Source organism: Ammodytes marinus (genome assembly GCF_949987685.1).
Source record: "Ammodytes marinus genome assembly, chromosome: 11".
NCBI lineage: Eukaryota > Metazoa > Chordata > Actinopteri > Uranoscopiformes > Ammodytidae > Ammodytes > Ammodytes marinus.
The window spans coordinates 28,770,543-28,781,563 of NC_137215.1; the positions used below are offsets into that span (position 1 = coordinate 28,770,543).

At 39.3% G+C, this 11,021-nt stretch overlaps 1 long non-coding RNA gene across 1 annotated transcript; it reads left to right on the forward strand.

Annotated features, from left to right (window-relative positions):
- Positions 1-5,794: 5,794 nt before the first annotated feature.
- On the forward strand, positions 5,795-8,013 carry LOC307257997. Its single transcript, XR_013845112.1, has 3 exons — positions 5,795-6,114; positions 6,475-6,530; positions 7,046-8,013. It is a non-coding gene; the product is annotated as an uncharacterized lncRNA (long non-coding RNA).
- Positions 8,014-11,021: the final 3,008 nt, after the last annotated feature.

Below are 11,021 nucleotides of genomic sequence, written 5' to 3' on the forward strand. Positions count from 1 at the left end.
GGAGCCGAAAAGAGTCCTCACACTTTCAACACACGAACATGCACTATATTGCGCCCTTCTCAGTCCACGCTCACGCGCCTGGCACGAGCATTTGCGACAGCGGGCGTCGTAAAAATACTACCGCTTTTGTCCAAAGGGGACGCCAACGTGCCATCTTACTCGTAGTGCCTTTAAAGGGTTCTATATGTTCTTAACAAAAACAAAAACAAAAATATATAAAACAAAATCACACAAAAAAATTATTTCATAATATCTGCATGATAATGTAATGTTGCATGATTTTTTCAAACATTTATTTCACTCTTATAGGCATGTCGTGAGCCTGGCGGGGTGAGAGGCAGCAGTTCAGCAAGGCAGTTGTCACACAGCAGACTGTCGCATATAATGTGAACATACAATAGTTTAATTCTTTGTGCATAGGTTCCTCAGCATGATAGAGCTAGTTCTACTCTCATGCCTGTTCACTCTGTTCATTTTGCTTTGCTCATTGGTTGTCTGTCTGTCCTCTTCCAGTTTTCCCTGGTGGTGACGAAACGGTGTGGATCAGGTCACTCCTCTGGCTGCATCTGAAGCCCTCCTGTATCCACACTATTCGCTATTTATATTATATTTAAGTTCTACAATGATGTAAACATTTAGTCATCAATGATTGTATTCCTTTCTTTTTTTCTATTATTCTCTGTACATGTGACATCTATTTCATGAAGTCCGTCCTCGGAGAGGATCCCTTCCTCTCTCACTCCCTGATATTCTCTCAATCTTTTCCCGTTAAAGGGTTTTTTACTGGGAGTTTTTTCTCAGTCGAGGTAAGGGTGTAAGGGCAGGGTGTCATACTGTATGGAATGTGAAGCCCACTGAGGCAAATGTCTATTTGGATATTTCTCCATGCTTCAGTGTTTTGCCTGTTTGTTTGTTATGCCTTGTGCTTTTCAGTCTGTTTATGTTTGTCCCGTCTTAAATGTTCCCACTCCTGGCCTGCACCTTGTCTTGGTGAGTGGGCTTTAAACCAAGACAGGCCAACATTCTGAATCTTTTCTTTCACAGCTATTATCTTTGATTTCTCCTCCAGGATGCTGCCTAGGCCTATGGGAGGAGGTGTACTCCATGGTAAAATGATATTGGGTTCTTATAGTAGCTCTACCAGCTGTTTGCACTAGTATCATTTTATTCTGAAGTTATTGAAAACACTTTTAAAACCTATACAATCATCATTGCAATGTTTTGATGTCCTACTAATGGATGTAACCAAGCTGCACTAATGTACTTTATTAATTAAATATATAATATATATAATACATGGAGAGAACAGTCACTCAAAAACAAAAAAAAACAGCATACCGAATAGTGATAAAGTATAATTTTATTTGTAATGGTTGTGATGGTCCAAGTACCTGCCTGCTGTCCTGGTTATCTTTCCACAGGTCCTTGTGGGTGGAGCTGAGGCCTGAATAGTGAATAGTTAACACCTAGCGAGGGCTACAAACAGCATGGGACACAAATACGTAGGTAAGACAATCCGTGTACCTTCCGTTCAATCCATATCCGTTTGGAAATCAAAAGACGAAAAACGAAAAAAACTGTTTGATTTAATTTTTTTATTATTTGTTTCATTTAAAAAAAATAAAAAACAGACTGTTTTATTCAAAATATGCATGTAAAACATGAATTGATTTCCATTTCTTATTTTTTATTTTCCATGTCGCCCTTTACATACGAAAGTGGGAAAGGAGACAAACAGAAAATGTAACAAATGTGCATTTTCATTTTTGAAGTTCCAAATAATAATTTATATTAATCAGCGGGTTAAACTGTGTCCCGAGCTATAGCGGCCAGCGCCGTGATGGCTCTGACCCATAGACTGTTTTCTGACCGTGGCTATCTCTGTCTTTTAAGTAGACTAAAGCCTCTTGTCGGTAGTGGAAACGCATGGCAGATCTAGTAGGTTAACCCTGCCGAACCGTGCCGAACCGAACTGTGCTGCCCAGAGGAAACGAGGCATGATCTAAACAGAGACAGACATACAGCTCTTGATCCAGATCAAAATGGGACAAACCACCAAATGTTTTATCTTTTTTGAGAGGGGAAACATATTTTGGCTGGCTGCCAAAGGCTGCTATGTCATTGTCTGTCATAGGCTACCATCAAGAGCCTTATTTTACAAAAAGCTCAATTCAGATAGCCTATAGCCTAAACGTGTACAAAATATAGCCTAGACAAGTTTCTTCTTTCCTCGACACACACGCGCGCGCGCGTCCCCTTAAACTGGGTGATTCCCCACTTTGACTCGGCAAGTGAAGTGAAGACAGGGAAAAAAGAGAGACAGAGACGACGATCGCCTCAGACGCAATTTTCACTCGTGGACCTAACCAATAGAAATGCTTTCATATGCAGCTGTCTGCACTGGGGCTCATGCCTCAGCTGTATCAATAACATTATCAATAATGTAGGATGTGTCCCTCAGTTCCCAGTGCGATGCTGACGTCCGCACGTAATCGGTGATTAATAATTGAAGAGTAAAACAAACATGTATTAGATGATTATGAGACCCAAGGCAATTGCCTACCTTTGCGCAATGGTTAAGTTTGCCTCTGGGCGCGCGCGCACACACACGCACATGCGTGCGCACGCACTTCTTTCACTTAATTGAAACATGTATTTTTCAAAATCAACATTTAGGCCATTATTCTCATATCTGATATCCTGGTCATGAATTGTGATTAAAAATGGATAAAAACGTGTTTTAGTATAATATATAATGTAGATGAGAGGAAGATTATTAAAAAAACAGGACACATTTCGTTTTTTGTGTTTTGATTTCCAAACGGATATGGATTGAACGGAAGGTACACGGATTTAAGACCAATGAAGGAAAGAGTTTGTACATGATGAAATATTTCTTGTCTGCTCTTTCATTACTTCACAAACAGCTCAATTTCTATGTTGAAATAAGTTTGCATTTTTATGCAAATTGCCATTTCTATTTTCTAATTCTGGTGTATATATTAGGGCTGTAACATATTCCTAAAATGAAGTTTGAACTAATTTAAAAGGACCCATAATTGGTGAAAATATATTGTACTACCCTCTAGCGCCCTCTGCTGGATCAGAAAATAAACTGCTTTGAATATGAATGAGACTGCATCACATATCGAATGTGAAATTTGAACTTTTCACCCCACCTTTGAATAAAAAGTGATAGCCCTAGTGTATATATAGGTTTTTCACATGTGTTCTCACCCAGTCTTTCCTCACAATAAGTTTGAAGTACGCAAGACAGAGAGGATCACAGGTCATTTCATATGCTATGATAAGATATTAACTAAAGCCTACAAGCAGTACAGATGAATGGATTGATAGTGCTTGGAGGGATGTCTATATCTATATGTATGCCTGTAAAACAAAGTCAATAGCAACACTTTTATAAAAGTGAAGGGGTCTACCATTTTTAATGTTGGGATTGAAGGCACCAGTGTTAGATGAAAAATAGTAAATAACTATACGTTGGCTTAATGATGTGGCTCTTACATGTGGAATAGCAAACTGGTTCTTTAAAGGTGTTTTAGTTGAAAAACCTGCAAACCGGCGTCAGACCAGAACTACAACCATATTATTGTTAGTGGAAAATGTGTAACTGTGCCTACACTGGGAACATGTCTGTAGTGTTTTATCCCTTTTTGTTCCTACAACAGTCAAGCTCAACTCTTTTTCCTCAACATCATTTTATTATTGTTTTATTTTTTTACAACATGGAAATTTCAGTAGGAGGCTCGTCAACTCTCATGACTCCTTCAAGCTGTGGACAGGATTGGCCAAGGCAGTTCCAGCAGTGGCTCACCAGAGCTCCAAGGCTGGAGAACATGATGGCAAATAAAAGTAGAGTCACTCACTGAATCACACAGGCACCCACACAATGTTAACTCTTGAATGCTATCTTTTTGAATAAAGACTAACAGATGGGAGTAGCAGAAAGCAGTTCAACACTGAATAAGGGACTGACCTGCACTGCAGCATGTCCTTCAAGCTGTGGACAGGATTGGCCAAGGCAGTGGGGGTTCCAGCAGTCTAACAGCGGCTCACCAGAGCTCCAAGGCTGGAGAAGAGGATGGCAAATAAAAGTAGAGTCACTCACTGAACAAAAGCTCTATATTAGCCATGACATTTAGGACCGGAGACCACTTTCTTTTTACTTTCCCAATTACAGCGTTTGAAGGTGGTCCTTAAGGCATTTAAAAATATTATCTAAAAAAATGTCCATCCCCCAACGAGACAAATGGACTCCATCGGCTAAAAAAAGTCCCGCAGTGTCATATCTAATACGATTATGGGGAATAATTCCTCCACTGACTGCATTAACAAACTGGGCCATAAGACGGTTGACACACCTTCTGGCCCCGTCAATCCTGGCTGGAAACCTCTCAGCCCTCCAGCGGCATCTTGGGGTGAGGGCCGAAAAGAATATCTTCATTGCCGGGTAAAATCCATGGAGAAAGAGCAGGTCCCTCTCCATTTCATTCACCAGACTGATACTCTTGACTGCCCCCGAGTCGTTGCCACCGCAGTGAATGACGAGTACATCAGGCACTACTCTTTCAACAAGGGTTTCAAGAAAGAGAGGAATAAGCTTACCCCACCGCAGCCGACCCACGCCGAACCAGCAGACGGTAAGGTCCGGCGCCTCCATCTCCCTCCTCTGGGCTCCGCCCTGGGCAGCTCGCCAGATATAACTGTCCCCAAGAACCCAAACAAGCACTGTGGAAACAAAGTAATGTTAGGTATATCATCAGGGATAGGGATATTACAAAATGCATTATAAGCATTGGCTGGGTTTCATTAATGTTATGATAGATACTATAGGTCATAAATATAATGTGTACATTCAAATAAAATACATACATGCATGATGTCAAGATAAAGATAAGTCGTATTTATACTTTCATTAAATACATGCAGATGTTTTACATTGATGTTCAAGTCTTAAAGCAATGAAGTTTTTCTTACTCTTAGGCGGCATCTCGATTCAGTTCAGTGACACTAAAAAGAACAAAATTAAAAATTGAGTAAATATAAAAGTGCCTCTTTTTATTAATACAACAGTGTGCAGAATTATGAGGCTGATATAAACGTTGTCGTCTTACGCAGCGGCAGCAATATCTACTGCTTTTCATGCTAAGCGTTACAAACATAATTTTACGAATAATAACATTGATTCGATTTCAAAACCTTAAAATATTTACACGCAGTGTGGTTTGTCGATATAAGTGATCCTACACAATTTTTGATTTTTATAATTTGACAAAACGTTAAGTTCTAAATCGGCAAAAAAAAAAAGCATGGCCAATCACAATTATATTGCCGGGCTTTTGCTAGCTAGCAAAAACCCGGCAGAGGGTAATTGAATAGTGTATACACCTACAAAAATATTACACAACGTATAGGTATTATGTTCTTGTTGTTTTTCTGTTTTATACCCTTAATTTATTAATATTAACACATTTTTCATGTTTTATTTTGTCGTTGAGATTAACTTACAAACTAACTACTTGACTCCAACAGTTCTCGAAGGGATCCAACAATGGAAGACTGTGAAGAGGTCGTCACAGTTCAGTGCAGCAGTATTTGTAGTAAGCATGGACCTATTCACCTTATTTTGGAACGCCCCGTTTTCCACTTCCGATTCTAGCGAGTTTATCATGCGACTTCCGGTTCAGCGCTGCAGAGCCGCGAAAGAATGTAAACAGCGGCAAACAATCAAGCACAATTGAATCGTAGGGAAGAAATATTTGTTTACAGAAAGGTTCTAAACGTAAAAGTAGTACGTTTAGTAAGTTAAGTACTAAGCCATTTGTAATGTAGTAGTTTGTTTTCGATAAACTAGCTTACATCGCTAACATCTACACACACCGTGGTCGCATCCTCTTATTACGATGCGGCAGTCAGACGCCCGCAACGAGGATGACATGAGAAAGTGGCTAGATTACTATGGTCATATTTAGCTGTCCCTTGGAGAAGATGGAGCCATGGTGAAAAATGTCAAGAGCACTGAGTCAGTACCTTCAGAGGGGTAAAGCGGGCTGTACTAGGCTACTCCAAGTAAAGCAGCTTCAATTGAGGAAGGTAAGACAATATGATGTTTTTTTGTTTTAAACCTACAATGATTGTCAATCATACAAGGGCATATTTCTCTATTCTAAAGTGTAATCTCAAATTATATCATCTGATAATCTTTCCCAATATACAATTATATGATTAAATTAAGTTCAAATGATCAGTTTTCTATGTTTTGTCTAACCAGAAAATAGAAATAACATGAAAAATATCGACTCATGTGAAGTAGCATAATAAATGTTTGCAGCTACTTTAGTTAAAATAGCCTCTGACAACACTAAAACTTTGCGATTACTTATACAATCAATACCACTTCTATTTAAACCTAATCAAATTTAACTTGCTAACATGCTTTTTCGTGTGTCACAGCACAACGAGAATGAGAATCGGCAGAGGAAGAAAGTATGTACATAAATGGATTTGAGGTAAGTGTGTAAATCTTCTCTACATAAAAACAAAATATAACCCATTTGAAATGACTCCATACACAAAGACATTATGGCATTGGCAATACACCATGTTTAGTAGTTGCTCGCTCCGTTTAAGTGGAACACTGTGCAAGCAACTATTAAATGAGATGTACTGCCATCTCTGTGCATGGAGTCGTGTTTTACATTTACACAGTTTAATGCAACTCTTTTCCACAAAATTATTTGGAATGAAATAAGATTGACTAAATCTTACATAATCAACACATTTTAATATCAGTTCTGAGACTTATTCAGGATAATCTGTGATATTCAGTCTATTTCTATGTCACAGAAAGTACAAGTCTAATAATAACACTTTGATTCAAAGTAAGTTGTTTATTATAATATTCAGATGTCTGCCATCGTTAATCAGAAATATTTAGAACTGCTGTAGGCCTACATGTATATTGATTCAACCACTCGATTGCTGCTTGACAAAAATATATTTTTTCTTTCTTCTTTTTGCACAGTGGTCAGCAGAGGAGCCATGGCTGTCGGGAAGCCCTGATGGAGTGATGAACACTGAGTACTGTTCCAAGTGTCCAGCCTTGGAGAAATCCTCTGACTTCTCAGGAAGACCACTTCAGTAATAAGATCTCAGATGTGAACATGGGGGGCATTAAAATCACAATCACATGGGCCGCATGACTATTACATGAAGTGGTGGACAGTAAATAAGTTAAATTATTGAGTTCCAACTTTTTGAATGTCTGTACTATACTTGAGTATCTGCTTTTTTGGAAACTTATGACTTTCACTTCACTATTTTTCTAAGACATAAATTTTACTTTTGAGACCACTACATTTCTAAGAGGCTAACAAAGTAAAACTTACTTTCAGTCTAAGAAAAGCTTTGAACTCAGCTGTGGATTGAGAGACAGCGAGATCCTCCCATGAGGCAGTTCTCCCTTTACTCACTGCCAATAAGGGCAGGGACACATTTCCTGGGAAAACCCACTGGTCCGTGTTTGTTGTTACGACAGTCACTCTTCTTTCAGGTGATTGTGCAAAATGTTGTACATTAAAATGTGTAAAGAAGTTGCTGTGTGGATTTTAGATTTTTTTTTAATTGCAATTGGCCAGACGCTCTGTCCCTCACGTAAGGACACCAATTACAGTTCAGCGGGTACTGTAATCGGTTGCCTTACGTGAGGAACAGAGTGTCTGGCCTCAGCTGGTTTTCACAAAGTATAAGGAGAGTGTTATCAATACTTAGAAAAACAATTAAACTGAAAGAAGCAGAGCAGTGGCGTCTTAACATGACGGGAGGAGAGTTTACCAACAAGACATATTTTCAATTTCCAGTTGGTGTAACCCCATCCCAGCAGCAATATTGCTGGGTGTAGCTAATGATGCAAATTTCTGTACAGAAATTGTGCCAAGTCTAAAGGCTTTCTGTTTTAAATATATGCTGCCTCGTATTGCAAATGAAATTCAGGCAGGCAGGTTGTCACTATATGAAATACAAGCAGCTTTGTAAAAACTAGATCTAAACCAGCTGTTCATTTCTCCCAACTCGCCCTAAACATTCTGTTAATGTAGTTAAAATGTATTTCAAAGAAGAAAAAGTTTCCGGTAGTATGTTAACAATTGTTTGTTTTCACAAAAGCTGCTTCCAAAATTGCTTAATTAATATAATACATTTGAGGAATTAAAACTAAATATTTCTTTGTTGAATGCTGTTGAAATAAGTGTTTTTAATAAACTTTGTGGCACTTTACTGTACATTTTGCATGTCTTTTGTAATAAGTACAAATTTAAAATGTTACTGTACATTTTGCATATGTCTTGTAATAAGTAAACCAATTGACATTTAACTGTACATTTCTTGGGGGAGACATGAACTGTAACTATGGTCACAAAGGGTCCAGTCCTCCCACTGGGTCACAGCATCTCAGTGAGTTTGGCACATCCACGGCTCGGTGCTGGGTGTTGCATTGTCACCTAGTAAAATAGAAAATTGTATTTCATTAATGCAGCCTACAAACAAAATAATAATTTCCCCACTGTAAACAACTCTTAGATAACATGTGCATTTACTATTTCCATAATCCACAATGATTGCAAATATCTGATCTGTAGGCTACTCAGCCTGATTGTGGTCATCATAGGCCTATTCGGCTCAATCTACATTAGTAGGTAGCCTATATTATTATCTGGTTTAACTGTTAAATAAGTAAAATATGTATGTTTACATAGAATTGAATGCAGAATGAATTAGGTAACACACGTTACATGATACATAATTTTCGTTCCGCCATAGTTTTTGTTGTTAGTAGGCTACAAATTGTTCACAAACTTTTTAATCAAACCAGTAAACAGAGGAGGCTGTTGATAGTTTGACATACCTGAGGGGTATACTACGAAGCGAGATTAAGGGCTGAGCGAGGTCTGTTGAGTCTAAAGCGGTCTAAAGCCAGAGTTTTCAGTATCACGAAAGGTGGCTTTCTTTTTACCTGGCTAGATCACCGTGGTAACAGAGGCTGCACGGCTAACCTGCTCAGACCAGTTTTTGTTTCAGAGTTTGAGCTTAAATTCGGCTCTTAGAGCGCTGCCCTTCAAGGAAACTACACATTTAGAAATCCCGCGGACCTGACTATATTGTCTGAGCGCTACATTCTCACTGAGGAAACTGTTACATCTAAACTTATTGATCAGTAAGTTAATGAACGAAACGAAGCCGTGACATTAGGCTTACAGAGTGAACTGTAACATCGCGCCGGGGCTTTTTGCCACATGCATACAGTTATTGAAAATGTAAAATAGCCCACACCTATACTGTATGCAGCGCCACTCTATGCTCTCCTCTCAAATGATTTTACCTGGCGATATACACACACTGGCTCTTAATAAAGCGTTCTATAAAATCACAGGTTGCAACATTATTTCACTGTAGGCTTCTTTCTTTTCATCAGTAGCGATTATAGTTGGGACGTGACAGCTGACAGCTGTCACAGTTAGGACATCGTTGCAGACTCGCAGGTAAGCTTCTCACAGTAGATTCATATTTGTCCGAAAAATCCAGACTACAGGTTTTTTAATGTAGGCCTATTGGTATTTGTAAGATTCAAATAAAAGGCTAGTCTAAATCAAAATTGTATTCATTATGATGTGGCCCAAAACTAAATGATTTTCCATAGGCTATTCATTTGGGGACAGTGTCAGACTTAAATTACATTCTTAAGTGTGGGACTATAGGCGTAGTGCTATAAATATAGCAAAGTAGCCTATATATATATTAGGCTAAATGGTATAGTGTTTAAATCCGAGTTCAACGTTTCATTGTTTTATAATGTCACGTTACGCACTGCGAGAACGATCGGCAAGATAAATAAATAATTTCAATGCTGGCAGCATTCCACTCTCCTTAGCCTATTTGCAGTAAGAGTTTTTTTCGGCTCTCTGTTTTCTGCTGTAATAATTCAGACTGACAAACTCTTCCTCTTGAATGAAGTTGGCGACACACTTTTGTTTTACTCAGCTGCTCACAATCAGTCCGTTTGTGTAAAGTTAGCGGCAAAAGATCAGTCCAGTCTGTGCGGAAGCAGAGTCAAATGACGGTCAAACGCCCCCTCTCATGGGGACGCGCACAGAGCCTGAAGCTGAAACCCTCGTTCAACGTAAGAGGTTGATAACTGCCTTCGTGATACCGGTTAGCTCTGAGCGAGGGTATGTGTTATGTTGAACCAGATCAAAAAAAGAGAGCCGGGCTCTGTTGAGTTTGCTTTGTAGTATACCCCTCTGGATAGCACCCGGAGTGGTTTCTTCAACGTAGCTTCATAGCCAAGTCACTTCTCCGGGTAGGGATGCTATTCAGTTGGTTTATTTATACATAAAGTGGACGGAACAAACAACGGGGCTCCGCAGGTATGCTATACTAAGATCAAGCTAACCGGAAGTTCGATGACAGGATCAACAACAATGGCGTCTTCCATGGTTACGTTCCAAAATAAGGTGAATAAAGAAAGGTAGTAAGTCATGGAGCACGTGGTGCTCTTCTTCTTGTAATATTCCGGCAGTTTAGACGCTGTTTAGCGTATTACTGCCCTCTACAGGTCAGATGTTGAACTAGATTTCTACATACAGTCGTGGCTCGTGTGTTGTTGTTTTGCAGGATAGTCGGGAGCAGGGGCCTGTTGCATAAAAGTGGAATAAAGACATCCAGGATGATTGATAAAGCCAGCCTTGACAAAGTCTAGCCTGGGCACTTTGGATTAGTCAGTTGCATAAACGCCAATCCAGGATGTAAAGGGGCTGCTTTGTCAAGCCAGGTGTAAGTAACTCTGTTAAGTGCCAGCCCACAGCTTTCAGAAGTAGACCCAAAGATCGAACACAGATTTACTGATGGAAAAATGGAAAAGACGGCCCATTTTCCCACAATGCCTTGCTAGTTTAAACCGTAAGTCAGGGGGCAGTTCATTTCATACAGGATATGTATTCTCCGCC